The sequence below is a fragment of the Diceros bicornis genome, chromosome 24, assembly GCF_020826845.1.
Source record: "Diceros bicornis minor isolate mBicDic1 chromosome 24, mDicBic1.mat.cur, whole genome shotgun sequence".
In the NCBI taxonomy this organism is placed as follows: domain Eukaryota; kingdom Metazoa; phylum Chordata; class Mammalia; order Perissodactyla; family Rhinocerotidae; genus Diceros; species Diceros bicornis.
This window is the reverse complement of record NC_080763.1, coordinates 18,054,736-18,070,726: the sequence shown is the minus strand read 5'-3', so window position 1 is coordinate 18,070,726 and position 15,991 is coordinate 18,054,736. Positions and strand designations below refer to the sequence as shown.

General features: G+C 48.0%; 1 protein-coding gene across 3 annotated transcripts in view; it reads right to left on the bottom strand.

Annotated features, from left to right (window-relative positions):
- The window catches only part of SUSD6 (sushi domain containing 6), a 99,357-nt gene extending 90,001 nt beyond the window's left edge, over positions 1-9,356 (bottom strand). The window contains exon 1 of one of the 3 annotated variants that reach the window (XM_058567209.1): positions 9,286-9,356. The gene's annotated coding sequence lies outside the window, so the exon portion shown is untranslated. Of the gene's footprint in view, positions 1-4,135; positions 4,155-4,533; positions 4,756-9,285 lie in introns of those variants that run through there. The other 2 variants (XM_058567208.1, XM_058567210.1) reach the window with 2 other exon arrangements.
- Between the last annotated feature and the right edge of the window lie 6,635 nt (positions 9,357-15,991).

Below are 15,991 nucleotides of genomic sequence, written 5' to 3'. Positions count from 1 at the left end.
AATCAAGCAATGGGGCCCTGCCCAAAAGTATAACACTTGTGTGTGGGGGAGGAGGGGAGTACATTTAAGAGCACGCTGCTATCAGGTAATTTTAAGGATCTACTAACACTGGCGACAGTAACAGGGAACGACATCTGTTTCTGCTTGAGAAAAATGCTTCAATAATATCCTGTTTCTGATTCTTGGCAAGCAGCCTTCAGATGTTTCAAGGGTGGCTATTTTCCTTTTTTAAGATGTAAGAGCCAGGGAGGCAGAATATATCACAGCAACACCAGAGTCTGTAGTTCTCACTACAGCTGCATTTTCTGCTGTTGCTATACCAGTACCTTCACACACACTCAACTGTCCCCCAGCCCTAACAGCACAGGTGGCCTTTCACGGCTGAAGTGACCCAGCTCAATGCCACTGCAAGGTCTACCAGCAGAGCGGAGACTTCCACACTCAGGTAAGAACCAGAGGATGAGAGAGCAAATAGAGGAACCCTGCTGGTTTCTAGGCCAAAGGACTAAAAGGGAAGAAAAAGGACACCGTCACAGACACACGTGAGCATAAAGAAAAGGAAACATCCACAGGCACCTGACAGGCTCTGCCGCTAAAACCTAAGACTTGTAAGAGGCACTCTGTCCCCCGAACCTCTACTTTTACAGATAAAGGTCTTGACACAGACACGCTCACGAACTTGCAATCATCCAAGGGAACAACGGCTGTTGCCTTGAATCCTAGCCAGGGTGGGAGTGAACAGATCTTGATGCTTAAGGACGGTCACCCCAACACTGTCCTGAAATTGCTTCACTGGTCTCAGATCCACAGCTGTTAGCAGCATCAAATACCATCACAAAACCCCCAGCCCCAAACTCACACTGCATCCTTCACTCCCACCAATATGGAACAACCCCTTCCCACATTACAGGCACTGTTTCTCACTGCTCTAGTTTCCAAGTTTCCTGCAATGTGGCAACATAACTTAAGAATATTAATTTTTATTTATTTATTTTTTTTGTGTGTGAGGAAGATCAGCCCTGAACTAACATCCATGCCAATCCTCCTCTTTTTTTGCTGGGGAAGACTGGCCCTGAGCTAACATCCGTGCCCATCTTTCTCCACTTTATGTGGCACGCTGCCACAGCATGGCCTGACAAGCGGTGCATCGGTGCGCACCCGGGATCCGAACCCGGGCTGCCAGCAGCGGAGCACGCGCACTTAACTACTACGCACGGGGCTGGCCCCAAGAATATTAATTTTTAAAAAACCATTCCACTACATGAAGTCTCACTATGGTGGGATATGTGTGTGGCCCCTAGACTGAAGCCATCTTGGGGAGAAACCAAAGGAATGCATCTCTATTATCATATACGCATTTGTTCCAAAGTTTACCCTTAACCCAAGTGTCCTAACCCTCAACGCTCATGTCTGCACTGGAGCAATATGTGCTTTCAAAGTTTAAAAAAAAGCGGGGCAGGGGGGGGCACTGGGCTTGTTCCTCTATTTATTCCTTCTCATCTTTCTCCTACTGCTTGAAGTAGTGCCCCCTAAACAAGACTTCCCTACTGTCAAGGCAGATAGAAGAGGAAAAAATGAACCCTGCTTGTCAGCTTCAACTAGGAGATCACACGTCAATTCAGGAGCTCAGTAAAATGCTTCATGCATGGCCATTACGACAACCGGGCCCAGTGGATCTGCTGACATTCATGCCTATAAGGGGGGATTTCAGGCCTGTAAGGGGGCATTACAGCCCTGCTGCTGCCTCTCCATGAACTGTCCTTGGTAAATGGGGAACTAGAGGGGAAAGACAAGCACATGTGTTACCTGGCCTTCCTTCTCTGCAGGCAACCGGCTCTGCTAAAGACATTCTCCCCAGTTCACTTGTTTTGGTATGCAAACCAGAAAGATTATGTGACTCACTAATTTTTTCAAAGATACTGTAATTCTCCAAGCCCACAGACAGATACCATTAGTATCCTGGTTGTCAGAAGAGCTAAAGATATGGAAAAAGAACACAAGGAAAGATTCGAAACAAAAGGCAAGTTTTTATCTGGGGGATGAGAAAGCATGGAGGGAGTGAAACAATGCTTAGTAGCAATAAACTTGAAAGAAGTTCTTACTTTCAAGAAGCCAGGTGAATTATTACCTTTGGAGGGTGCATGGGTATCTGTATGGAGGGGCAGGGCAGCTGTAGGAATTGCTGCCCTAGCAACAGCAAAGGAGAAAATCCCCTGCCAGGAGATGCACCATTACATAAGAGCACATGTTCAATCGCCACACAATGCAGACCTGCCAGGAAATCAGACAAAGCGCTGAGGTCTCTTCATCTGACAGCCTGCATCTGTAACACCTAATTCCACCTTTCTTTCTTTTCTTTCTATCCGCCCAAATTCTGAGCTTTGAGAAGGCAGGCCTCAGCAAACAAGCAGAACTCTGCCATTTGACAGTGGTTTTGCTCTCAGGGTTTAAACACTGCAGGGCAGAGGGTAGGCAGCCCTACTCTGAGTACCCAGGGACTGGTCCCCTTTTAGCTGTAGGTGAGGATTTGTTTCACATGCCATTTCTACTACAGTATTCAAAAATTCACTCTGTAGACAGGAAGTCCTATATATCAGGCCTCATACCAGTACTGTCCTCTTTTAACTCAATGGGCAGAAGTTACTTAAGCAACAAATGGCCACCAATGAAAATGAACAACATAAACCAAAATAAATTGACTTAAAGACTGTGAAGTACATGATGGCATGGCTGAGTTCTGTCTTACTCACTACAGTATCCCCAATACCTAGCACAGTATCTGGCATACATTCTGTAGCACATAAATACTTGTGAGTACTGAATGAATGAACAAATGAATGCTGTGCATACATACCATAAATGAGTACCTTGGAGAAAGAGTTAAAGATGCTCCTGATCTGAGAAAGAGTCTGAAGAAGTGCTCTGAAAAGGTTCTGGAAAGCCTCCAGATTCAATTTTGCCAAAAAGCAAGCAAACTAGAAACTAACAGTACACTCTAGTAGTTAAGAGTGTGGTCTCCACCACAAGCCACCTTTGTGACCTTGAACTGAATTTGTTTGGCTTTGGTCTTGACTGGAAAAATGGGAATAATAACAGTATCTACCTCAAAAGTTTGTTGTTTATTAAATGAGATCAAGAAAGTAAAGTTCTTAGCACAAAGCTTGGTAAACAGTAAATCCTCAATAACTTTTCCCTATTATTGCTAATACTGTTGCATTATTAAATACCTTTATTGAGGGGGAGATAGACATACCTTGCCCCTCACCGACTTGAATATGCATCTAGCTAAAAACCAAAGCCCTGAAAATTCAAAACTGAATGCCAAGCACATGTCTCTATTAGCCTCCACTAAATAATGACAATTTGGGTGTGGAATTCCCAAAACAGAAAAGGTGTGGGTATGCATCATTCATACATCTATCTTCAACCAGAGGAATTTAAAGAGCAACAAATGAATTAACCACTGTGAAGAATTAACCACTGTGAAGGATAGAAAGACACACTTCCCATCTCTGTAGATCTGGAAAGGGAGTAAATGCCTATGATTTAACTGAACTGGGTCGTTTCACTGCATCTGCACAGAGCACACAGGAGCCCAGTGAGCAAGAGCAACGAAGCCCAGCATGCCGCCCTCCACTGAGAGAACCTTCTGTGGGAACAGCAGCATTAGGCCTTTTTGCCAAGACGCGAACTTCCCTCAAACCAGCCGAAGGCTTCCCTTTGACGCCTCTTTCCTCCTGGGTCTTACGGTCCCCAAAACCACCTCCTCCTCCTAATTTCGTTATAGGTAACTTTTTCCACTGCTGCAGCCCCACGGCCACAACCCTGCGGGAGGGTCGGCCCTACACTAATATCTGGAGTCTCTAAAACCCAGAAGTAAAAAAGAAAGTCTACATATATAAACAGGAAGTGGTTTCGGTGAGTCTCAGCCCGGATAACAAGAAAAGTTTTCGAGATTAAAGAGCAGACGAGGCGCGGGGGCTCCAGAAAGCTCCAGTGCTCGCCCACTCGGGCTCCAAGGCTTCCTCAGGAAATCCACTGTCGCCAATACTCCCTGCCCGGCGCAGGACCCGCAGCTTTAGTCGGTTGGAAAGAGCAATGACAACAGTAATACAGAAAGAGGGCCTCCGCCTACCTCCTCTCCAGCGACCCGCAAAGTGTGGTCTCCACCCTGAACCCCCGGGCGGGGAGCGCACCCGCACGCCCGGCGAGGCCCGGACGGCGCGCCCTGATCCCGGCCACCAAGCCCCAGCCGCAAACCGGCCGTCCGGTCCTCCTCCCGCCCTCGCACAAGCCCCGCGCGCCCGCACGCCCGCCTCCCCCGGCCGCCCTCCCGGCACCGCGCCCGGCCGGCCCACGCCAGCGCGGGGCTCGCGGCCGGGTGACAGCGGGGTCAGCGCGGAGGGCAGCCGACGCCGGGCTCCCCCGCGTCCCCCCGGGCGGTGCGCGCCGGCCCCGCGCCCTGACAGCCGGCCGGGCGCGCCAGGGACACAATGCCCGCCCCCGCCGCCCCCGGCCGCGGTGACAACTCACTCGGGGAACGGGGCGGCGACCTCCGGGAGGGGGGCGCTCGCAGCTTCCGCGGCGCCGGGATCCGCTCCGCCGCCCGCGCGCGCCCGCAGCCCTCTGGGTTCTAAGCGAGGCCCGGCGTGCCCGTCTGGCTGGCGCTGCGAGAGGAAGAAGCGGGAGGCAGGAGGCGAGGCTGTCGCCGGCTGAGGAGAATGGAACGCGGCGGCGGTAGCAGCGGCGGCGCCCGCGTCACTGGCCCAGCTGTACCGTGCGGGCGGGGGAGGCCCGCGGAAGGGGGAGGGGAAGGGGCGGGCAGGGGGCGGGGCCAGGCGCGCACGCAACAAGCGCCGGCGTCGCGCCGCCGCGACCGCCCCGCTGGGAGGCCCCGCCGGTCGACGGCTGCCAGCACGCACGCGCCGCCGGCCGGGCCGCGCGCCCCGCGGGAAGCGAGACTGGGTTGCGGAGGGGGCGGGGGGAGCCTTAAAGAGACAGTCGCGCCGCCTGCACTGGAGTGAACTGGGTCGTGGTACCGACTGCGAGTGCGCCGCATTTGCAGTGTGCTCTCCAGTTCTTTTACTATTATTATTATTTGGATTTGGGGGATATTATTTGGATTGTTGGATTACTATTATGTGCAAAGAATTGGTTTGCTTTCAGGTTTACAAGGCGCTTTCACGCGCGTCGCCTTATTAGCTCTTGAATGGCTTGCCTGACCTGTGGCTGAGGCTGAGGCAGGTCATTATCTCCCTATTAAGCAGTACTTCTGCAACTCTGGTGCGTAGCCTACCAGCCTCAGAATTGTCCTGGGCGGGGGGGGGGGGGGGGGGGTGTAAAAATGCAGATTCAGAGTCCCATCTTCAGCCCATCTGATTCAGTAAAGTCGGACTCTGGAATCTCTGTTTTAACAAGCACTCCGAAGTGATTCCTCAGCGCACTAAAGCACACAACGAGTCTCAAGGTTGAGAACACTGAGGTTCAGAGCCAGGACTGGCAGTGTCGGGGCTAGAACTCCGCCACACCCCTAACTTTATGTCCTATCCTGAGCCTTGCCTCCTGGGCTGTTTTCCAGCATAGACTATGGAGCAGTTTGTGCGCTGTATGGCCACACCTTTTATTGGTGATGTCTCACTGTGGCCCTGGGAGCTAAGTCCTCCGTTTACGTGTTTACAGGGCTTGTGGCCCCTTGATGGCGATGACTGACTTTTTATCGTTGTGCCCCAAGGCGTTGGACAGTGCGTGTCTCAGAGGTGCTCAATAAATGCTGAGGCGCTCCTGCTGAGAATCAGTGCCATAGTCTGTGCTTGGACCCATGGACTTCGGCCTTTGCTGCAGCTAGGTCAAGCACGCCGCTATTCTCAAATGCTGTTTGGACAAAGATACTCGCCTCAGGGCCTCTCACCAAGCCTAGTTCTAGTAGATTCTCTGGGAAAGGGCTATGAATTAACAGAGCTTGTCCTTGAGATAGCGCCAACAAGGCAAGCAGAGCGCCCCTCCCCCCATGCACACACACCCATACCCAAGAGAACCCTCCCCTCTCGGCCCCACAGAACCTGTGGCTGTTCCTACCTTTTCCAAGAGACTGTCCTTGCTCTGCCTTCTTTCTTCCTTGCCTTCCTAGGTCCAGACTTACCTGAGAAGATGGACACCTCCCCTTCCTACTCATTTGCCCCCTCTACTGGGGCTGCATTGCCGGGACCACTAGGGGGTTGAAAAGCAAACATTAGGTCTGCCTGGGTCTGCAACAGAGCTCAACGACCCTGCCTCCAACTTCAGGAACACCCCAACAGACCCAAAGTCCAGAAAGGGGACAAGGAGGAAGAAAGCAAGGAAAAGGGGCAGGGCACTGTGGGGTGGGGGGTGGGATTAGAGAAGACAGATGAAAAGAAGAGAGGACAGATCATCCTCGAAGGCAGCTTGGTGTAGTGGAAGATGGGTAAGGCTGGGCATCGGAGCCTCTGACTTTGCACAGCGGTTTGGCCACTAACCCACTCCGTGACCTCTCACATTGTAAAATGGCTTCTGAGACCCTCTGCAGGTCTGTTACTCACTACCTAAAAATCCTCCACTGGACCCCCTAGTGTCCACAGAAGGAAATCAAAGTCAGAGCAAGGACTGTGTCCTGTGCTCTCCACAATCTGGCGCAAATCCTCCCCATACCTCCACACACCCCACATTCCAGCCTCCCCACACCACCTGTGCACCTCTGACAAGCTACCTGCTTTCACATCTCAGAGCTCATGACCACATTGTTCCCTCTGCCTGCAATGCCCTCCCCGCCTACCCTTTGCAAGCTTTCCAGAGCTGCTCCTCTGGCCTTCTGTGGCATTTTGGATGAGCCTTGGGTTAGTGTGCATTCCTTCTGCTTTATATTGCCAGGATCAGAGATGAGTGTCTTTCCTCCCTTTGTAAATGTTGGCTCCTCGGCCTCTCCTCCCCCTGCTTTCCCCACCCGCCTGAGGTTCCACTGGCCTCCTCTACAGAACTGAGCAAAAGCCCCTGTTAGATTCTGCGTATGGGCCTTGCTTGTCTCATCTGCAAAATGGAAATGGTATTCCCTGGCCTAGGTTAAATATTTTTATGCCATTAAAGAGATAACTCTCAAGATGAGGGTTAAGAATAATTTAGATTTAGAGATTTTCAAATGGGAGGAACCATTGATTCTTTTTTATTAAAAAATTGTTTAAAATTTTTAAAAATATTTTTTAAAATTTAACAGCTCTATTGAGGTACAATTCACATACCATACTATTCAGTTTAAATGTATAATTGTATATTTAAAGTGTACAATTCATTGGTTTTTAGTATATTTACATAGTTGTGCAACCATTACTACAATCAATTTTAGAACATTTTCATGATCCTAAAAAGAAACTCTATGCCCATTTGCTGTCACTTCCCATTTCCTCCCCACCCCATGCCCTAGGCAACGGATAATCTGCTTTCTGTCTCCATAGATTTACCTATTCCGGACATTTCATATAAATGGAATCATACAATATGTGATCTTCACAAATTATTTTTTTTGTCTTACACCTAACATAATGAATTTTAAGACCAGAGCTAATTTTTTGTTTTCACTTATTTATTTAGACTCTGCTTGCTTCTAAAAGGACTTAAGCTGGCTCTTTGAGCTAATATTCCTGGATCCTTCCAAATTTTCAGTATAAATCTTCATACTCTTAAGTCTAGGCACTGGAAAATGGCTTGAGGGTTAGACCTAGGTTGGTGGTGAGCAGAGGAGTCAATCATCGCAGTTTGCCTGGGGCTAAGGGAGTTCCAGGGACTTGGGACTTCCTGGTGCTAAAACTAGGACAATCTTGGGCAAACTGGGATGAGTCAGTCACTCAGTGGTATGGGTCAGACAGCCTGGTTCTCCTTCTCCCTCTCCCAGGAATCTAACTCGGAGCCTGTGCCTCTGCCACTTACAGAGCAGGAAAGAGGAGCTTGGCTCCCTGAAAGTAAAGAGTAAAGGTTCAGAATTACTACATGGTATCTCTGCTGCTACCGCTATTATGTATAACAGCAGGAATGACAGCTACTATTTATTGAGCACCTACTGTGTGCCAGGTACTTAATAGGCACTTTATACATGTAACCACTAATTTTGACAACAATCCTCCAAGTTAAGTATCATCAACACCATTTTACACATGAAGAAACAGGCTCAGAGAGATTTTTGTGACATCAAAAACCATATAGCATGTATGTTGCAAACCCAGAATTCATTCTTGTCTGTTCCAAAGTCACACTTTTTCAAATAAATCATGCAGCTCTTCCTACCCCCAATAAAAATAGCAAATAATAACCAAATTGTCCTTACATATCTCTTGATCATTTTAAAAGTGCTTTCTTGCACACCAGCTCATTTTATCTTTACAACACCCTCATAAAATGAGACATTCTGATCCCTCAGTTTTACCTATAAGGAAATTGAGGCAGATTACTGGCTTGTCTGACCTCAGATGGGAATTAGCATGAGTTTTTTGGTTTCAATTCAAGACTCCTTGGGCAGCTTTCAAAGCCCTGTAAAAGTAAAGAAGTAAACTCGCTTGACTCCAGGGGAGGTGGAAGTCTTCAAGCCACCATCACCTCAGAAAGTCAAAGTCCAAGATGGGTGGGCCAGGCCTGAGCTCAGGTTGTCTGAATATGTGGGCCTGCACCGTCACCCAGTGCACCCCGCCTCAGAGTGTGTCAGGAGCCTGTGAGAGCCAGGCTTGGTGGCCCAATCCCTGTTGGCCACTGATCAGAGGGGGCTTTGCAGAGGTCAGGGCTCAGAACAGCAACTATGATCCCCTGCCAACCCCAACTCTGACGCCAGCCCTAGAAAATGTGCACCCAAGGCGGTGTGCATCTGACACTGCCCAGTCAGCAGGTGTGTGGAAGAGGGCCACCCAGCCCCTCCTGCTTTTCTGAAGCACTGACAACTCTTTGATGACAATATTTTTTTGTGTGTGTGAGGAAGATCAGCCCCGAGCTAACATCCATGCCAATCCTCCTCTTTTTGCTGAGGAAGACTGGCCCTGGGCTAACATCTGTGCTCATCTTCCTCTACTTTATATGGGACACCACCACAGCATGGCCTGACAAGTGGTGCATCGGTGCGCGCCCGGGATCCGAACCCTGGCCGCCAGCAGCGGAGCGCGCACTTAACCGCTACACCACGGGCCAGCCCCTTTGATGACATTTTTTATCCCTGATGCAGACCAGGTGGGCTGGGTAAAAGTATTAGCCCCATTTTACACTCAAAGAAAAGTCAAGGTAGCAGAGAGTGTCTACCTGCTGTGTCTTCAGATGTTACTGCCCAGATCCTCCCTCCACAGGTGCCAGCCAGCCTGGTCAGCTGCTTCTCCTCCCTACCCTTTGCCCAAGGGCTGGGCAGTGACTCTGGGAGGCAGCCATCGGGGAAGAAGAAGGGACTGGGGGCAGCGATGGCCTGAGGCCCTTCCAGACAGAATCAGCCCACGAACCCCACCCACACTGCTCTGGGTCATTTGACACCACATTTTCTTGCTGACTTTCTTCCTCAAGGCTGCCCTGACTGTTCATGTTCACGTGACTTAGCGGTGGAGGCAGAGGCGGGGCTGTGAAACTCTGGCAGCCACTGCCTCTCTGAAGAGCCTGTTGGCTGGCCCATTAGCGTCAGTCCCCTTTTGGCTGGTCAGGAGCCAGACACTCTGGCTATACTCAGAGGATTTTGAGGATGCTGATGACAGAACCCAAGGTGCAGCTTTACCCCTGAGGCATGTTAATTAACCCTCAAGAAGCTCCAATTTATTAAGTACCTCATACTGTCTGCCAGGCACTGTGCTAATAGCTTTACCTAGGTGATCTCATTTAATCTTTGCAGTAGCCTAAAAATAGGTATGAATACTATTATCTTCATTTTGCAGATGAGGAAACAGAGGTACAGAGAGGTTAAAGATAAAACCAAGGCCACAGTTACTAAGTAGCAGGGACAGGCCTGCCTACCTCTTACGGAATACCACTGCAATTTACACTGCAAAAGACAAACGTGATTTTTTTTTTAATTTTATTTATTTATTTTTTCCCCCAAAGCCCCAGCACATAGTTGTAGGTCATAGCTGCACATCCTTCTAGTTGCTGTATGTGGGACACGGCCTCAGCATGGCAGGAGAAGTGGTGCGTTGGTGCGCCCCCAGGATCTGAACCCCGGGCCGCCAGGGGCGGAGCACGTGCACTTAACCGCTAAGCCATGGGGCCGGCCCCAAACGTGATTTTTAAAGGTGGACCAGAGCCGGTTACCTGCAGTGGTGGGTGGGACTCTGCCTCTACTGTCTCCCAAGAACCAACTGTAAAGTTTCCAAGATTTTTGTGATCTGGTTGTTAAACACGGGCTTTATTAAAAATTAAATTATATATGTAAAATTAAATAAATTATCATTTTAAAGTGATAAGTATCCCAAACTTATCACTTCCTAATTATTTTACTACATTGCACTCTTATCTACTCTTTCAAGTTTACTTACATCGATTACATCTGTATGGTGGAAATACTATATAATATTATGTTACTTAGCACCTCTTCCCAACTCTGCGTTCAATGAAATCTCATTGAACGCTTGAAATCAGACGTGGTAGAAGTACGGAAACACCACGGAAATGAGCAAACACTGCAAATCAGCCTGCACTCCCAGAACAAGTTGTTAAACATTTACTAGGACGTGTGTCTGCAGAAGCCACCATGTAGGAACAGTGAACCCAGCACCAGTCGCCCAGCTAGGTAAGCTCACCAGCGAAGCCAGTAGAGTGAGTGAGGGCAGGGAGCACTGGGGTACTCCTAGGAGGCAGCCAGACCCTAGAGATTCTGCATTTAACAGGGAAGATGGGTGAAAAATATTTGATGCCTAAAAGTGCATCAGTTCCATCTGCCTCCACTGAGGTGTGCTACAAAGATTTCTTTTTTTTAATTCCCCCGGGGAGAGTGGGATTCCCCAGTTACCAAGGGAGAAGAAGGGGCAGGAACCTGAGAGGAAGCCTGCCTGAAACAGTGGGTCCCCAGTCTCTTGTGAATGCCTGACCTCTAGTGGTGGGATTGAGAATGCAGGCCTCTGCCCTCTAGCCTTAGGGCCCGATTCTCAAATCACTCCCCAGCACCAAGCACAGGACAGCAGGGACAATCCTTTGGAACAGACAAATGGACTACGGACAGAAGCACCTGCTTCAAACCAGAGGGTCTCAACTATTTTCTCAGAACCTATGCCTCCTTTGGATAGCAAGTATTTTGTAATATCCCCTTACTTACCTTGAAATGAAAATCACAGATAAAATAATCTGCCTATACATGTAATTACAAAACAATTAAATAAATTCATACATATGTTCACCAAGAGACATCTATCAAAAGAATGTTCACAGCACCATATTCCCAATAGCCAAAAACTGAAACAACCCAAAAGTCCACCTACAGTAGAATGGATAAATACCTTGTGGTATGTCCATATGCTGGAATACTATGCAGCAATGAGAAGGAACAAACTTCCAATTTCACACAACATCATGGATGAATCTCACAAATACGATTTTGACTGAAAGCAGCCAGACACAAAAATGTATACACTATATGATTCCATTTATATAAAGGTCAAAGATAGGCAAAATTAATGTAAGATGTTAGAAGTTAGGATGATAGTTACCTTCAGGAGGAATTTTGACTAAAAAGGAGTATGAGGGGACTTCCAAGGTGCTGAGAATGTTCTGTCTCTTGATCTGCATGCTGGTTACACAGGTGTGTTCATTTTGCAAAAGTTCATAACAGTATATACTTATGATTTGTTCACTTTTTTGAAGTACATAGTTATTCAATGAGAAGTTTACTAAAAAAAAAAATCAACCGATCAATCAATCCAATGCTCACACCTAGAATCACCATGACTCTGGCAAGTATCAGTGCAGACAGACATAGCTGTGTGGTTTTAGTGACTCAGACGCCTTGAGCAATGTTGCTGGCTGCCGTGTGATTTTTCTGAAATGGTGAGCTCTTGGCAAAGTGCTAAAAAATGAAGCACACTCTTCCCACAATTTATATGATAGTCGTATTTCTGATCGTTATGAATAGGTTTTCTTTTTTTTTTTCTACATAAACATTCAGGGGGGCATACAAGAGTCTGTGGAACACAGGATGTTGCCTCACTGTGCGGGGCTGCCCTGTCCATTGCAGACCCACTAGCATCCCCACCCCACCCGCTATCTGTGAAATGAGGATGATGGCAGTATCCACCTTGTAAGGCTGTTGTAAAGATTAAAGGAGTTCATTTCAATAAAGTGTTTGGAACAGTGTCTGGCACACAGTGAGCACAAAATAAGTGCACGATATTATTTTTATCACCCTGACTCTCCACTCACTAAATGCCAATGGTGTCGTCAATGATCATAACAACCAAACCACCCCCACAGGTGTCCAAACAACCCCTAGGGGGTGACACTGCCGGTTAAGAACCATGGCTTTAATCCCACGGGATGTCCAGAGCCTACAACACATAGCAGCAGCCTTCACTCACTCACTCATTCACTCACTACTGAGTATGTGCTGAGGACTGCTTTGTTCCAGATCTTGTTCTCAAGCTGCCGCTAGGCTGAGTGGGGAGACAAAGATGTCCACAGATAATCACAACACAACGTGATAAGTGTTCACATAGCCCAGCGACAGCAAATCGTCCATCTCAGGCCCTAGCCTCCTGCAGAGGGGTTTGGTCTGCCTTGTGGTTTGTTTTAATTTTTTATTTAGTTGCCAGCATTTGAAAATCAGAAGATTTCACATAAAAAATCCAGACTTCCTGCTTCTCTTGAGAAATTCAGAGCTTTGTAACCACTGGGCCTGCATTTGTTTGTCCGGGCAGGAGCCCTGACCACAGCCACGGAGCCTCCACCTGCCCTTCACTTACTTTCCCTCCCTTGAAGACCCTGGGCCACGGTCACAGGCCCGTCTCTGGTAGCTATGCAGACCCTGAGGAAAACTGAAAGCCTCCAGGAGGGGCAGATGAGTGAGACTTGAAGGCTCAGGGCGAGGCAGTTAAAGGGAAAAAGGGCATTGCTGAGGAAGCAGCGTGTTCAAAGGCTGTGCTCTGAAAGCAGGGGCATGCCCGAGGACCAGTCCCTAGTAGGTGGAGGCATGTGGCAGAGTCCTCAGGCCCACTGCCGCAGAGGGAGGCCTGGGACCAGCTGGAGCCAGGCCAGAGCTCTGAAGTTGTCAGGTCTGAGACCAGCTTGCTGTCTTGCTCTGCATACTTGCTTGACAGAGGTTACAAGTTCAACATCAGAGTGCCAGGGCTGAGGTGCCGCCAGACACCGGCCACAGTGTCCCTGCACCTGGGCCTGCCTGTCACTGCCTGGGGGGCCCTTGGGAGATGAGCAAGAAGCATGAGGAAAGTGGCAGGAACAGGGTGGTCTTGGGGTGTCCCTAACATGGCACCACTGAAGGGTCAGAGAAGGGCTCCCTCCCACATGTCTGAAATATACCATTAGAGATTCACATCCCTACCTCAGTGCCTCCCAAACTTTTGTGTGCACACCGATCACCTGGGAATCTTATTAAAATGCAGATTCTTTTTTTTTTTAAAGATTTTATTTATTTATTTTTTCCCCCCAAAGCCCCAGTAGATAGTTGTATGTTATAGCTGCACATCCTTCTAGTTGCTGTATGTGGGACACGGCCTCAGCATGGCCGGAGAAGCGGTGCGTCGGTGCATGCCTGGGATCCGAACCCGGGTCGCCAGCAGCGGAGCGCGCGCACTTAACCACTAAGCCACGGGGCTGGCCCATAAAATGCAGATTCTGATTTGGTGGGTCTGGGGTAGAGACTGAGAGTCTGCCTTTCAATCAACCCACCAAGGATGCTCTGCTAGTCCAGAGACCACACTTGGAGACTCTAGATCAGAGTTTTCTCTGCAGCACTACTGATATTTTGGACCGGATAATTTCTTGTTGTGGGGGCTGTCCTGCACATTGTAGGATGTTTAGCAGCATCCCTGGCCCCCACCCACTAGAAGCCAGTAGCAGCCCCCTAGTTGTGACAACAAAAAATGCCTCCAGATATTGCCACATGTCCCCTGGGGGAGGGACAAAATCGCCTCCAGTTTAGAACCACTGCTCTGGAGTCTGGAAGAACTCAAAAAATAAGAGTTTATATGTCTATGGGCTTCGCTGGAATCTAGAGAGCCTTCAAGACACTGAGACAGGGCAGACCACATAATTTGTGGGGCCCAGTGCAAAATAAAAATGGAGGAGACCTTTATTCAAATTGCAGGGAAGAAGTGCCATTAAAGGTACTAGAATATAAAGCTTTTGCCTTTAGAAATGTTTTATTACCTATAAAACGTAATGGGGTAACAGTGATACATGAGTAACAACATAAACTCACAAATTGTAAAAAAGTATTTTTGGTGTCATATTTTATATAATGCAATAAATAATACTTTATTAATGTTAGATCTTGATTGATCGTAAGAGTTTTCTGGCTTGCTTTTCTGCAAATTCATTTATTAGGCCATCAAAATTTATAATTCTAGCAACTTTATTTTCAATAAATATAATTGAGAGTGATGTTAGTTGCTCTTGGCAAATGCAAGATTGTAAATAATTTTTAATTTCTTTTTTTTTTGTTTGTGAGGAGATTAGCCCTGTGCTAACATCTGCCAATCCTCCTCTTTTTTTGCTGAGGAAGACTGGCCCTGGGCTAACATCTGTGCCCATATTCCTCCATTTTATATGGAATGCCGCCGCAGCATGGCTTTCCAAGCAGTGCATCAGTGCGCGCCCGGGATCTGAACCAGCGAACCCTGGGCCGCTGCAGCGGAACGCGCGCACTTAACCGCTTGCACCATTGGGCCGGCTCCAATATAATTTTTAATTTCGAGAAGGAGTTTTCTGCTGATGCAATTCTGACTGAAGCTGTTAAGAGTATTTTATGGGCTGTGACAACATTGGAATACGTTTCTGATAAATGATTTCAAAATATAAATTTTAGTGCATTTAGAGCTGATGATTTTTTTTTTAATTTTTATTTATTTATTTTTTTCCCCCAAAGCCCCAGTAGGTAGTTGTACAGCCTTCTAGTTGCTGTATGTGGGACGCCGCCTCAGCGTGGCCGGAGAAGCGGTGCGTCAGTGCGCGCCCGGGGTCCGAACCTGGGCCGCCAGCAGTGGAGCGCGGGCACTTAACCGCTATGACACGGGGCCGACCCAAGAGCTGATGATTCTCATGGAACAATTTTTCTGAGCAAATTTACTTCTTCATACAAATCAGTTTCACACAAGTCTGAATTTCATTTGAAGTGTAAAATTACACAATGGCCTGTTAATGTTTCCTCTGACATTTTCTGTAACTTGTGGAGTTACAAGAAACTGAGAGTGGCTTCATTTTTTGTATATAATTTAAAACACTATTTATGCATTCTTTTGCTGATTCTTCACTTACAAGAAAAAATGAATTTTGATATCGTCTTGCTTGTTAATAATTGGTTTATCCAAAGCGTCATATGAAAATAGTGTTCCTTTCCATTGTCTACAATGATCTTTAAATCTAATTTCTCTTTCTAAGCCTGTTGAATATTTGCTTTGCAATTTTGCAGAAATTTTCAAAACTAAAGATTCTAAATTCCTTGAAGAATCTTAATAATTCCCTGATATGCCTTATTGTATATAAATGCTTTTATTTTGTAACAATTTACTGACAAAGTTTACTGCCTAAGGGCCAGCAATCCCTGTCTGGGAGCTCAGACCCAAGAGTCATTATTGTCCAGACACTGCAAAGCTGGGCTCCAGGGCCACAGGCAGGGCTCCTGCCAGGGTCCCAGCACTGCCTTCCTGTAGATCCCTTCCTCTCTCCTGTGGTTGCTGCTGCTGCCGCTGCCACTGTCACTGCCACCAATCTGGACCCAGGTCTGGCTCAGCCACCTTGGGGCCCAGTGGTGCCCCATACTGTCCCAGGCACACGTGTGCACGCGGGGCCACCAGGCCCACTGGTG